We start from the raw sequence: 16,317 nt of genomic DNA on the forward strand, positions 1-16,317 counted from the left end.
TATATATATATGTCCTAGAATATCAGTTATTTTCTAACAGCACTAACTGCTAGAAAAATTCTGTGCATTCCGCTATATAAAACCAAACACCACGTGTTTGTGTGTGTCTGACAAATGCCTTTGCGTTGACAAGGGATTCTATTTCAGGAACAGTAGAAGCGATGGTGCTCTATCCACTTGGATATTATGGAACAAGACCTTAAAAAAAAGAGAGAGAACTCTTCTTTAGGTCTCCCTATGGACGTTATATCACTCACCTCTCTCTCTCTCTCTCTCTCTCTCTCTCTCTCTCTCTCTCTCTCAGGGTGAATCATTTATTTTGCAATAGAGTGTGACACAAGACTTTTTAATCTCGTCCTTCGCTGGGGAAGCAATGCTTTGTGATACGACCACGTGCCCTGTGCGCGCACAGTGCACACATACGCGCTCACACACTATGTACATATATATCATATTCATATAAATAAACTACTAGGCCTATTTAATTCGCCTCTATTAGTTAGTTATAGCTGTGATGCGTTGTGGACAGACAGGTCGAAAGCATAGGCCTAGAAACCTCATCCTAAAAATGAATATCCACATAGTTACATTTGTCGGTGTGTAGCAACAGCAGAATATGTGTATCGCATTCCACATCTAAACTTGCCGTCGTCTAGTCAGGGGTCAGCCTAAGCAGCCTAATCACTATGTTGGTCTAAGCAAGGTCTGTAGACCTTGGGTCTAAGCTTGAAAAAGATGGTACCGTAATTTCCCTAGGTTCTGAACTCGTTTCGACATTTCTCTCGTATTATTTCTTGCAAGGACACGAAGATAACGCTAAGAAAACAATATAATAGAACAAAATCACTCTAAAATTAATCATTGCATTGAAAAATGCAGAAACAAAACAACGATCACTACACAATCTTAGAGTGACCTTGGAACCGTTGACAGGCAGTAAAGAATGTTGTATGGCGGATTTTACTTCCGTGGCTATTTAAAAAAGACAATACCAGTGCCTTTTAGCATTAAATAACTTGAACAGCATTGAACTTAATTCCTTATGAAGAGTATTACCAGAAATATCTATTAATCTTATTATTATAGTCTACTACATTTTTTATAAACAGTTGTCATTACTGTGGTATATGCACAGTTTTAAAAAGTTTCTCACCAACGGTGGTTTAAAGACGACCTCATAATCATCTATTTTTAGTACAACTCTCTGATTAATATTTTACATAAACGGTAACTACAATGATTCGAAGGCATCACTCTTTTTAATACTGAACACAACCCGTTGCTCTTGAACGAACAGTTCTAGAGTGAATGACTTCCCACCGCGCAGGTGTTCTAACTTCTGCAGATGTCACATTGTAAGACCACCTTACTGATTATAACTATTAATAACTCGAACACCTACTTCAGCCAACAGGCATCTGTACAAATGTGTGCGGTTAAAGCATTTTAAATTATTATTATTGCGTGAAAAGGTAAAAAAGATCATTACTTGGTGAGCAAGGTTTAATGGGACAACACTTAGGACTATGTGGTAAAAGTAAAAATCAAATGAAAAACAAACAAATTACAGATAAGAAATAAATAACGATAAAACATGATAAATATTTAAATAAAAATACAGCAGAGTAAAACGAAAATAAATAAAATGAACTTGAAAAATATTGTCACAACTTACAAATACTTTATACAGGATTCACTTCACACTGAAAATAACCTGCATCTAAAAGCAATTATATATAATAAGGGCATTGGCCCGGGCAGGATTCGAACCTAAGTGTTTTGGGTCTGATACAAAGGTGGCCTGACTTCCCCATTAAGCTGTGGAGGAAAATCAGAACCGATTTCCACCATGATAGCCAAGTGCTGGCTTTGAATATGTCAGTGGGTCTAGTCACAAATTAACGTGTGCTTTTTTTTTGCTTTTGAAATTTGGATCATACCAAAATGAATAGGTTCGAATCACGGTTAGGCAAATGCGCTCATTATATATGATTCCCTTTATATTCCCAGATAAAGTGAATTTGATTTCATATATGGTGTTCACTAACCTTATTTCTTAATATATTCTATATGTTTTAGGACAAAGTACCTGGTCATATTTGGCAATGTGCTCAGTTACTTGTTGGAGATGCAACATATTTCTTTATTGAAGATGCAGTGATTTTCTCCTTTACAGTTTATTATTATTTTTTTTATCTATAGTCTAAAGACGTGGGCAGTTTGAAAAGTTTTCTGCCGTTTTTCCGAGCCGTTTCAATACTCAGATCAGGATTTTTCGTGAATTTACAAAACACCCACGAACAAAAGAGTTTTCATTTCACTTGGACAAACATCTCTTCTCGGAAATTCGAATATCGTCATTTCTGAAACTACCCCTGGTCACTTACCTCACTAGCCTGCACCGGAGACCTAACGACTCTTCTTAATGCTATGACCTGCAAACAGGTTATGTATAGCACACCTAGTTTTTTTTTTTTTAAATTTAAGATTAGGTTCATGTTCTTGTCACTTAACACCTTTGCTGGCTTCCCTGATTATCCAGTTACGATAGGCCTAAGGTGGATTGCTTTGTAGGGTTGCTCGCCAGACTGGCTCTTGGTAAAGATGGCGCCATTCTAGAAAACCTTTAACACTGGAATGCCCAGAGGGGTCATTTTGACCCTTTTGGGTATTGAAAATGGTGTACTTTAACTATGTAAAGCAATATATCTTTTTTTTCTCGTGACTTTTATTCATTTTGAAGGAACTTTCATTAGATGTGATGTGCTCCATATTAGGTCTTTGAGAAATCAATAATATCCCATATTACCACCCATGCCCAAAAGGGTAATTTTGAACCATTAATAAACACTGGGGATAAGTAGATGTTTACATGCCAATAGATGCGGGCATTCTTTAAAGAGTTGCCAAATGTTGCTGTATGAGTTATTGTACTAAGAGTACTGTTGTTCTTAGAGTTTAGAATCCTTGATGAAATGAGTTGCCAAAGATCACCAGACGAGTAAATGAAAAAAATTTACATTTTCAGTTTACGTTTGGATCTAGCTGATTAAATAAGTTATAATGTATCGTAGGCGGACTCTTATCAGTGAGGAAATCCTTTCATATCTCACTAATATAGGTGAAAATGAATCTGATGGGCGTGAAATTGATTTTTAATATCAATGGGATTTAGATTTTGACTCAGATGCAAGTGAATATTCTGATGATTTCAGTGATATTGAAGGTAAAAACAATGAAAATTACTCGACAACAAAGAGGAACCTTCTCTGAGCCTCAAAGTGTCAGTCATCCATCTAATAGGCCTACAGTACAGACTTCAGGAGGTGAACAATGTACGGCTTCTGATGGTACTGTATGGGAAACTATGAATGGAAATGCAACTGCTACAGGACGTCTCTCCAAGCAGAACTTGTTGAAGGAGGTACCAGGACCTACACCCTTTTCTGAGAGAAATGTCACCAGTGACAGTGTTGCAAATGAGTGGAGGATCTTCACTGGCAAGCTTATCTTGCTGCACATAAATAATGTACTGAGACAGAGTCTCGGCGCTGTCTGCAAGGTGATGCTCTGCCTATATTTTTTCCTGAATTAGCTTTCTTAATTCTGTATGCTCGAGGAGTGTGTGTGGATGTAGAAATCGGGAGGTTCATTCACTTCGGTCTTCACCTTGGGGACTGCCATTTTGTAGTCAAACGATGTATCGAAATCGCTTCTGTGAGATTATAAGCTTTCTCCGCTTCGACGTCAAGACGACAAGATTCCAGCGTTTGAGGACAGACTGGTATGCTCTAATTTCAGGAGCTTGGAATAGATTTATTGCTAATTGTCAAGCATGCTCTAAGCCGGCAACAAATAAAACAGGTATTATTTTACTTATGGACATTAATTGCTCTCAACATAAAATATAGGTTTTTCTGTTGTATTATGATGTGATTTGCATGATTTTGAGGTTTATTTCCATCGCAAATGACACTTATCCTTCCCCGGCAAATGATATGCTGGATACAAAATTAATAAAATAATGAACAACTTTCTCCATAGCTAATACGACAAAAGTTTACTGATTACAGTTTTGCCGTAAAAGAGGGGTGTATTCTGACAAGTCGTAATTTTATTAATTTTTATTTGTATATATCATTTGCCGGGAAGGATAAGTATTCATTTCGATGAAATAAACCTCAAAATCATTCAAATCACATCATAATACAACAGAAAAATAATGTTGAAAGCAATTAGTGTCCATAAAAATACCATAAAACAATAATGAACAACTTTCTCCAAGTAAGACAAGATGTCCATTTACTCAGTTCATGCCTTCGAAACCGGATAAATATGGCCAAAAAATTTGGACGGCTGTTGATGTTGACACTAAATACTTGCTAAATTCATTTCCCTACCTAGGAAAATCGGATATACGCCCCAGTGATTAACGTGTATCAGATTGTTGTCACGAAGTTGGAGCCTTAACGAATACTGGCCGGAACGTGATTACAGGTAACTTTTTTTTTGATAGATCTAATCAGTCTAGTCTATCATTGCATAGTAGTAAACTTTTTACGCATGAAAATGTGTCTAACAATCTATCAGTGTTAACAAAATAGTCTTTAGTAGTCTTTATCCAAATGTTCACACACGGATCAACGAAAAAATATCAGAAACAGTTGCCTATTACAATAAAACCAAATATGGTGTAGATCAGTGGTGCTCAATCGTTTTTTAGTGGTGGCACCCTAACTAATATAATCATTACCGTGGCACCCTTCTTCACCATCCCACCATTTCGGATGAATGAACTTATTAACGAATAAAATTATCCATACTCAAACTAAAATCAGCACATCATACATGCAGAAATATAGTTTACAAAGAGCATATCAAAAGTTGATAAACTTAAGCGTTATGAATGCCGTTTAACATGAAAAAAATAATAATCACCTTTCAGCATATAAATTATATGTATATTAGAGTAGACGCACTGATAATAATTATAGGAACACTTCTGCAAACTTTTTTCTTTTTACAATGTTCATCGAGATCTAGCCCAGACAGAATTCATGACAATCTTGCGGGCCCCCCAGGGAACGGCGCACTGTTTGAGAATCACTGGTGTAATTTTACTCGATCAAATGTTACGGCATTACTCGAAGCATTAAGGAGGTGGCCAGTTCATATATTCCACAACATACTTGACATCGCAGGAGCAAAGGCTTGCATCGTACACAAAGCTGTCACCAACAATGAAATATCATGGAAATTCCTTCAACAGCTTGCTGAAGAATTGCGTTTGGAATACATGAAAAGGCCAAAGACTTCTTCAGAGGAAGACAATGAGGAATTCGAGTTAGATGAAGATGATGATGAAACTGAGCCTACAACTCGTCGTAAATGTCAGATCCGCAAAAAGTGTGAAGGAAATAAGACTGTATGAAAGTGTATGAGATGCAAAATGATGGCCTGTGGTAAATGCACAGGCAGAATTAAATATACCTTCAGCAATTGTCTGTGAATGGCTGTTTGTAATAAGAATCTATAAGCTGGGAAGAAGAAGAAGTGGAAGAATTTCCACCAGGCACTTTTTAATTTCTTTCAAATGCACTGTGTAATTTTCTATTTGTAGAATAATAAAACAGAGCGTAACTTTTCATAATTCCAATATCGTAGAAATAATAAAATTATTCAAAGGGGTCAAAATGACCCCACGGGGCATTGGAGGATAACGGAATTCCCGGTCTTACGGGCTGCTCTAGGAGCAAGAGCCCGTGCTGGCACAAGGCCAGCTAAATCTAAAACAACAATTCCCGGGCGTTCTAGTGTTAACTCTGCCGCCAATATGTATCCCTTGCGCTGAAAACCCAGGCTGGATACAATAGGATGGACGAGCCAGAGATTAACACCTTGACTGATGAAAGCTACCAAGTGTTACTGCATCTTGTAACAAACTTTCGCAGTTCAGTTGAGCGGTAATGTTTCATACTGAGACCAAAAACCAAAGAAAATCGGTAAACATTTCTTCCTCTGAATAGTCTAACTCTGGCAGGTCCGTGCAAGAAGAGAGAATGATGATGGGCTATGTTAAATAACTCTAAGAACGCGTAGGAAAGTAGAGTATTCCATACCCATATTCAAGGCAGAAATTTTAAATTTCAATATTTTTTAAGCCCTAGTTCACTTTCTGGACATTGAGTAACTGGCCTCCGTTTACTTAGCCATATGGTTATATACTTTTTAAAATGCTATAATTTTAAAATCTTTGAAGATAAAGATTCCAAACCTCATATATCATCATCTATAGGTGATGCTGACTCAAAAGTTCATGCGGTGGATACAAGGATCAGGTATCAAGGTCATACTCGGAAGCCAAGGGTCGAACTGGAATATACCACCGAAGTAGAAGGCATGTTTTGCAAACACATTACTGTGTCATTGATTCAGTACTCTCAAGTCAACGGTCTTCCTTATGTGTTCCATACAAAGTAAATTTTGAATGTGATAAAACTTGCTCAAATCTTATCACTGTTTGGAACATTGTGAACACCCTTGAATTTGGGGGGTAGCAAAACAAAAAAAAACTGGTAAAACGTACAAATACATATGTAAATAAAAATCAGCGCAACAACTGTAATGATGGTGAACAGCAGTGTCCTCCTCTAGAGATCACAACGACAAAAGCACATCAGAGCGAGATGAAAGTTCATGAAGGGAACAACCAGTCAGTTCCATTTTCCAAAAGGTTTATCATCTCAGAAGAGTGTTCATGTTGACCAACATTTGTCCTGTCCGTTTTATTAAACGCTTCAAATAGTCCACCGATTTCCACCTTGCAAAAATCCTAAACAAGTCAAGCTGTCTAATGCTAGTACTACACAATCAGAAGGCTAGCACAGAATGCCTGTACAAGAAAGAAAACACACTACTGTCTTAAGCCCTGTCCACACTAGGGGCACTGCCCGACGGGCAAACACTGTTCCCATAACCCATTCTACTATACTGACCGACCGAGTATGGAGGCAGAACGATGCGATTGTCTGGTAACACTGCTTCAGAAGCGAGAGAAAAAGTAAACAGCTGGAAGTGCCCATCGGGCATGCCCGCTGGCGTGGACAGGCCATTACACTCACATGGTAGTTTTAGTTTTCATCGTACAGTATCTATACTAAGTTATGGACAATTAAAAACAATTCCCGTACACAGAAACTCAAAGGAAACGGCGTTAAATAAAACAATATATCGATAATTATATTTATTGATGGCATAAAGAGAATGTACGCATGTCTTTTTCTGTTAGAGATAAATGGATTAGAGTAGTGGTAAGAATGACAACATTATGAGTCTTTGGAAAGGAAGAGCAGCTTGTACGATCAACGGCACAGCTGATTATGCTGATAAGGTGAGCCACATCGCTGGAAAAGTCAAAAGCCAATCACTTGAGACGTCAAGTTTTACAACATTTTATATAAAAAACACTTAGTGCCATAAAGAACACCATCTGAGTAGGAACTGAACATGTCAGTGACGGAATTTTACAAAAAACAACGGGAGACGAGTCCTTAGCAGAGCCACGTACCAACTAATCTCGTGTACTTCAGGTGGGGGCAATTACAGCTACGTATTTCCAATCGGAAATAAAACACGACTGATCATCCTGACATAAGAACAGTGGGCAAACTATAAACAAAAAGTAGTCATGTACAGTACTGAGGAACTGCATAGATCCTTACCACATACACTTTTGGAGTCTTAAGATTTGAATGATATGCACTAGCCTCTATGGCAGTGTTTTGCGATGTGAACGTTTTCGAAAGTGATTAATTCTGCAGATCGATTTCTTGAATTGAATAAGAGATATTACAAGTTAGCTGAGGCTATGAATTATTCAGAATTACTCTTGGCTTCAGAATATTTTGAAATGTTAATGTGCAAGCTATGCTGCTGGGGCTTGGCAGCTTATCAGACCACTGAAGCATCTGATGAGAAGATGTAATGCTTCTGTGCAAGGGATTCTTACCTAGCCATTTAAATTTCTAGACTCGTACAACTGAGTCAAAAGATTTAGTATACACTTCACATGGGAAACAAGGAGATTATTTAATACTCTAACTAGACCATAATCACCATAAATATTTTTTACATCAGCTTTTCCCTTCATGGAGCTAATGTATACTGAGTTCTCTCCACACTCCACATGACTTGCTGCACATCCAACCACACCACTAAGTTGAACTTCTCAAGTCTCACAAGGCTGGGCTGAAGGGGAATCTTTTACTGTGCATCTGTGGAAAGGATATATGCAGTTTTACAATATGAGGTTATGTCTATCAGTAAACTATATCGAAACAGAACCATATGAAGAGTAATACTTAGTTCTCTTCTTTGAAATGATACAGGATTACTTCTGTTTACAATTTTATACATGGCACTTTCACACCTCTAGGAAAACGTACCTTCATCTTTCATCTGTTGGAAAAATTACGTCGACAACTGTGTAGAGCTGGATGTAAAAGTTTACGAGAATGGTGAAACTGCCTTATCTTTTTAAGTTTACACCAAAAGCAACAGTTAGAAAATATTTATAAGTACAATTTATATATTCTCAACTTGTCTTTGAAGAATAGATTTCACAATTCTTAATCACTTCATTATATACACTTTTATATATATATATCTATACCTGCATACCATATATAAGTATATATAGCTCTACTATATCACCTAAAATATCTACAAGAATAAAGTAAAAGACAATTGCAGAAGTCATTGGTTTCAACACCATTCGTAAACATACACATTTCACACACTGGGTTACAACATTCAGTAAAAAATAGGTTCAACTTTATAGTATCTTCGACAATGAAAAGGCGGCATTTCCTACGGAAAGTCCTAACGTACTAATTTCAGTGATACTTCATTAGACTGTCCTATCTACGTGAGAAACGCTTTTCCTCTTCGTCTGACTTTGTAAGCAGCAATATTTCCAGTCATATTCAATACTTATTATTCGTGTTATCTAAAACAACTGCTCATTGAAATAACATGCCATTCTTTTATAGTCCTTTAAAAGTACTACCAACGGAACCTCTCTGTACAACGTAACAAGCAAATAGTTTGCCGTCAACCTGAACTTCACAATTTTGGACGACACATGAAAGTTCTACGCAGCTCTCAATCTGAAAATATTCAGGCCATCTTTCTACCACCCATACAGCTTGGTTTTGTCTGGTCTGCGCCAAACTGACCTCATTAAAGAGGCAAACATCTATGGCATAAAAGGCAAAGGAAAGGCTTAGCGTAAACTAAAATGAGCTACGTACGAGGTGCAACTACGGTGTGTTCTTTGTTCGGTGCCGTTTGTAATGACTCAGTCATCATGTACGGTTAACTGCGTACTGTTTTAAGCTTAAATGATCATATTTTATAATTTGCACAGAAACAGACTAAAAATACTCAGTGGAAGACAATAACAAAGCATCTGATATTCAGTGACTACGACAACTAGATGAGAGAAAGCCGCGACACACCCCTATACCTAAGAATGACAAAATTGAACGTGAATATCCTACATTATGTAAAAGGGACCATAGCATGAGAAATGGAAAAATTAAGTCTACAAGTCTCTCAGCCCAATTTCTGTCATCCTTCTCAGACCAGAATGAAACATCATTCCTTTGGTGCTGTCTGGTAAAGTTGATCTTTGACTTAAATAAAATGATCAAGTAATAATCTTTCATACGTTTCTACTGTGTTATTAGTAATTACACCAACCACAGTTGATTACAAATGATATTTATTAGGGGCTGCTTGTACAAGCAAGATTCTGTGCACCATGACAATAACAAATTATTTGGAATCCTTCTGTTCTAGTCTCGGTCAATTGCTATATATTGTAAAATTCAGTGCTGGTTTCCTCGTGCTGGTGGAAGGCCAGTTTAATCTTTTAATCTTAAATGACCAATTATGTGATAGCTGATATGTTTCAATTGCTCATCAATTTAGGATAGTTTACATAGCAACTATTGTATGAGGATTTGTAAAACATATATACAAACCATAAATTCAAACTGGATTGCTGGTAGTAATTTTATGAAATAAATTCATACACTACTTTAACAGAATACTGCAAATCTCTTTGTGATTTTTTATAAAATTCTTTGTATATTAGTAACAGATTTACATATCAATTGTGACAAACTTTCACCACCATGAAGTTTATGCTGCATCAACATAACAAGATTTTTGTAGGTACATTTATCCATGTACAGAAAAATTAGATCCATCTATACTATGTTTGTCCACACCAAGTAAACTGTCATCACCTTTTTGAAATTTAAATATAATAATGCAATGATTTTTGATAACATAAGGACCTGAACAGTATCAAGCACCAATAAACCAGAGAATTACAACAGGAATTGGGTTGGAAATCTCAGTGCACATGGGTCACACACTATCAACTGTTACCTCAGGTCTGCTAACCCGTTTTAGAGTTGCACAACAAAGTCTGAAATGGAACATATCTCATCCTGTGACACGACAGGAACCTTCTAGCACGATGTCAGGGAATAAACGAATAATTCTCTTAACTTACATCTGGACTCCTAGACTTAGAGAGGGGAAAGAATGGCAGTGAATCATGGAAATCCCATGTTTCTGATGTACCAAAACACAAAAACAATGTAGGAATACGCAGGGATGATAATTTATTTGCACAAGATATCTCGCACATCAGCATACAGCAGGTATGCTTTAGAAACCTGACTGGCAAACAGATTACTGCTGTCTATCTGGATATACTGTAACCAAGAGTTTTTAACAGATTGTTTGCTTTCACTGTCAACTTTATGATATGGTACTGACAGAAATTTGCTCCTGCCTGACTTCTGTAACACAAATCAGAAATGTACTATACTCAACTGGCAGGGTACAGCGTAAGGCCTAGAAGTATTTCAGTGCAATGTTGTATTTACAATTTCAAAATTTCAAAAGATGTGTTAAATGACAAAAAAGTGTGTGACTATTTCGCTCTTCATCCAGAGTTAACTCCATGAATTACTGTAGTACGTATGTACTGAATACCTTCTCTAATACAGTTTGGTTATTAAACTACTGTCCTGCATAATTTTACATAATTAACTAATATACCAAGAACATTAATATTCATTTATAAAGTATTTTCTACTAAAATTCTCACTTATTTGTGCTGTTGCGCACACAGAAGATTTCACTCACATTTACCCACAGTGAAAGTCTACAGTCTAAAACCTGAATTTATGTCGACTTGGTAATGTGAGTTTATGTATAATCATCGCTCAATTTACTTTCAATTTCAAGGTTTTTTAGAAAACTATACAGTACACTCTTTTCAAATGCCCTGACTCTTTCCCTTCCTTACATTCATGAAATCACACTGATCAGTCCTCAGATTTTATGTAAGTTAGCATTTTAACAGTTCAGAGGTACATACCACCTTGAATTTATAATCAAAATACAGTATATCACTTATTAAGGTATCAATATCCTTGGCAATTACTGTCTTTATGACTAGATAAACTCATAACCAGATACTGTATCCATAATTCCCTAAAAACCTCATAGGACATATAGATTGACTATAAATTTTACAATAATGTTGTAGGAATCGTTTCAAAATCTTGTGGTTGCCAAAAATACTTATTCACAAGTTAAAAGTAATGCACTAATTTTGTTTTTCCTTCCTTGCAATTATGAAGTAAAGTCTCACCTAATACAGCGGAATATGGTTATAAAATTCCACTTCAGTACAATATCATTCTATTCTATTTTCATCAGTACCAGGCCAGAATAGCCAATGTACAGTTATTGGAATCAGTCTGACCAATAAAATATCTACTACTGTAAAGGCAGTTAAGAGTAGTCTAGACTCCTAACTATTTACTTCCCAAGGTTTTCATGATTTCTGAAACGCAACAAATGATCAGTAGTGCTACAAATGCAACATGCAGTTACAAGGCAGTTTGTAAGCGTAACAAACTACCTCTTTCGAAACTAAAGGCAGTTAGCGGGCATCAGTCATCGCCTACTTGATAAATTAATGGTTACTATTCCCATGGACTACCAATTTTTATACACAGTACCTTCCCTTTCAGGCATCATACACCTATGGTCTCCTAACTTGACCCACGTTTGCCATAATGATAGCGGATCATTATCACGAGAGTCTCACAGAATCTCCTTGATTTGTTCTCAAGAAAACAAAATGGTGAAGTTTTACGTAGGTATCAGATTAGTAACACAGAAATGTTCCTTTGCGTGAATGAGGAATTGCATACTTTACTCTTTAATTTATAATATTATAATTATCATTAAATCGCAATTTAACAAGACCACTGAGACGCTAGACTCTTGTACGAGAGGTGAAATGGGAAGGAGGTAACTGATAAAAAGGTAACCACTTATTATTTACAAGGTCAGATTCTTAAATGACATGCCAATAAGATAAGCTAAAATGATGTATGGTAATCACTTGTAAAGTGATTTGGGAAATTGAACAAACTAAACATTCCCGTAAATATTCAGCAAAAGGAATTAATGCATTCAAATTTACTCAACCTGATGTTAAAATACCTTGTTACAACAAAAATTCAAAGGAAAGTTACCAAACTCAGCACCCCCCTAAATTCTTGGATAAAGGAGCCACTAAACTTCCACAACTTGTCAGTTCTTGGTAAAATTACCATTAGGAAGAAAAGAGGACAATTTTAAGTACAGTAATGGCTTATGCCACAACTGATGGCAAAAGCTTTATCCTGTGGTCCTAAGCAATACATAGACATTAGCTTCTAAAAGCTCTTTGAAGTCATAAAATGCATGGCCTAACTACTCTAAAGAAATTACTATACAGTAAATATTGTCAAGCCACAAACCAGTAATACTCAGCGTTACCATCTCCAAGTGATGATATTACACCATTCAAATCGCACACATTAATTTCAAAAGCTCATTATAAATGAAAAAAAGGATTGGATGCTGTTTCTTAAAAGTACACAGCACCTGAAAACCAACATCTTAAACAAATCTCTACATAAAATAATTAACGGATTTACAAAACATTATAAAATTCACTCTCTGTGCTTCAGACCCAAAAAAATTCATTCTTGTTATTCAGTACCACTGGTCTTGCAAAATTTGAAAAAAATATATAATTTTGCAATAACACTAACTACTGCATCCATTTGTGAAAGCGTCATGTCTTCTCTGTCGAGGAATTATGAGTCATCTCTAATCCGGTCTCAACATGCCCCCTGAAATTTGAGTCTTAACGAATTTACCTTAAGCAAAATAATGACAGAGAGAACATTCCCCACTAAATTTGGCATGAAAGCCATTTGTAAAAGTATAGTTTATTTTTTTTACACGATTAACTCAACAAGCACTCAAAAAACAATCAACTGTATTTTATTCAAATAACCAACACAACCTGCACGACCTTTATCATTTCATTGGCTGTATGAAGTATTGTGGTACATTTATTGCATGTGAATATCTTTCTCTATTTTTTTCAAACGTTAACATGATCACATTCAAAAAGTACAGATGAGAATTCATTCACTTATATATAACACATATATTTTCCCCAAAAATTATCATACCAGTACATAATGTTCTCTTAAAAAGCAATTGAAAATCATCCGAAACAAAGATGTTCCTAGAAAAGTTTTAATTTTTCTCAACCACATACTCATTTTATCCTGAACAACCTAAGCTTGGTAAGGACACGAGTGCAAGGCTAACAAGCTCTTCAAAACATTTTCTTCTTGCAACAGAGCTTTTTGTTACACAATCTAACAAATGTTGTGAGAACATTTTAACTTCAAATTTTTCCATTTTTACTAGACAAAACTCTCTTTATGCATTTTAATCAAACAAATTCAGTTTTATTACTACAGGCAATGATACTGCTTTTAGTGTAAAAAAATTTATGATCAAAGATCCTCCACATACCTGCAATATAAAATGACTGATACTTGATGGTGAGGTACATTTTATGCATAGGTTCTCGTTTCATTTTACAATTCTCGTAAAAATCCAAGAGTAAAGCATTACAAGCAACACTTCAGAGATTTTATGTGATGGTAAAAATAAAATATAGGCAGTGCCCGCTTATCGGCAGCCTCGGTTACCGGCAATCCGGTTTTACAGCGCTTGTCTAGTGACGACAATAACCAGATTTTCATCGCTGATAACCAGTTATCAGCGCTGATCGCCTCTTATCAGCGGCGCTGATCACCGGTCATCGGCGCCGCTAACCAGGGATCAGTGTTATTATCGCCGATTTTCGGTTAGCTGCGATTTTCTGTTATCGTCACGCTGTCGGGAACGGAACCCTACCGATAACCGGGAACTGCCTGTATTATAAAATTATTATCATTATGGTTATTATTCAGGTGATGAACCCTATTCATATAGAACAAGCCCACCAAAGGGGCCATTGACTTGAAATTCAGGCTTCCAAAGAACATGTCGTTCATTTTAAAGAAAGAACAGAAGGTAATACGAAATACAGAAAGGAAAGATCAGTTATTAGAAAAGAACAAATAAATCTACATATTGAGAAAATTAAGATAAAATGTGACGAAATAATTAAAATACAAAGAATTGTTTTAGGGTAGTAATGCATTGCATCTTCACTCGAACTTTTGAGGTTCCAACTGCACACCGTCATCAGGGAGACTGTTCCACTGTTCAACGTGTGAGGAATAAAGGACCTCTAGAACTGAGAATTTCGAGTTTCACAGCGGAAAAACATTTGAAAGACAATGCAGCCCTCCAAACTAAAAGGATGATTATATAATGATTGAGCAGTTAAGAGTCAAATAACACAAACTCAAATGTTTTTCCCAAAACTGATTGATGAATGCCTTATAACGACTAATATGCATGATGAAACTACATTACTTGAACACAGAGACAGCTATAAAAATATTATGCAGAAGGCAATAACTATAAAAAAATATTTTGAAATACAGTAGTATATTGGATATAAAAAAAAAAGAATTATTTTAAGAAATAAATTTCAAGATACAAAATGGTGCCTTACCAAAGTCCCTCACTTCTGGTGTTCATCTTTCCAAAGTGAAAGTCTCCAGTGAAGCAAAGTGTTGTATTTCAGAATACTCAAGCTTTAAGTTAATCTCCTGATGCTTGCTAAGCAAAATCACAGTTGCCGAAGAATCAGAACTATTTCCTTGCATCTGAAGAGACTAATTACACTCATAAAAGTTTTATCTTATCACAGGGTGCTTACAGTATTTAGCAGTGCATAATTAAGCAGGCAAACCAAGAATGACAAGAATAAAACATTATAAAGTATACAATACTGTATAGTACTTCACTTAAAATTTTTAGAATTTTTGTTACACAAACATCATAGCAACCATTTCCATGGATTTCTATGAATGTTAACCACAAAGCATTTACACACGAATGACTGGACTATAAGACTGAATATATTGTACACTGGCCTACACTATAAAGGTACGAAGAGTTGCAATCAAGTGTTTACTTTCAGGATAAATTATAGTACAATATACACACACACCATACAATATCATGAACATGGAAACCTGTACCCTCACACGAAATCTTCACATCTTTTGGATACACTTCCTCCTATTAAAAAAAGTCATGGACTAAGAATAACACTTCCCTCAATGTAACTGGCAAACCTTCTGTCCCAAATAAATAGTAATGAATGTTTAAGAAAAGTTAAAAAAGAAGAAAAAGTACTGTACCAAGAATCATTGTCAACATGATGAGGCACAGTACATGCATATATCAAGATCGAGAAAAACTATTGGTATACTGAACTTTTTATGTGCATTTTGTCTCCTTACCCACAATAATGATAAAGAGTAAACGAGATGTAACTAGATTCATGCTTCTTCATTCGAAAGGAATGGAAAACGAGAAAGCTCATAGACAAAATGGAAGACGCAGTTATCGGCGCCAATGGCATCCCAGTTTGGCACAATAACTGTCAGTAGTCGTATTAAGGAGAAGGCCATTCTAGATCAGTCAGTGGTATTTGTCGTAAGATCACAGAGTTGCCATAGCCATCAATTTGGAAAAATTTAGAAAGGCAAAATTCAAATTCAAATGAAATGCAATAAAGTACTGTATTTGTCCGTCTGTAATATTTTGAGAGTTCCACAATAACTTTGAAAATGGTTATATTTTGTATGAAAGAGGAGGTCACTGGATAAATCAAATGAAGGAGATATACTGGGAAAACATTAGCAGTGTGAAAGAACTTATTCATGGAAAACATAAGACAAGAAATAT

The sequence above is a fragment of the Macrobrachium rosenbergii genome, chromosome 33, assembly GCF_040412425.1.
Source record: "Macrobrachium rosenbergii isolate ZJJX-2024 chromosome 33, ASM4041242v1, whole genome shotgun sequence".
Taxonomy (NCBI): Eukaryota; Metazoa; Arthropoda; class Malacostraca; order Decapoda; family Palaemonidae; genus Macrobrachium; species Macrobrachium rosenbergii.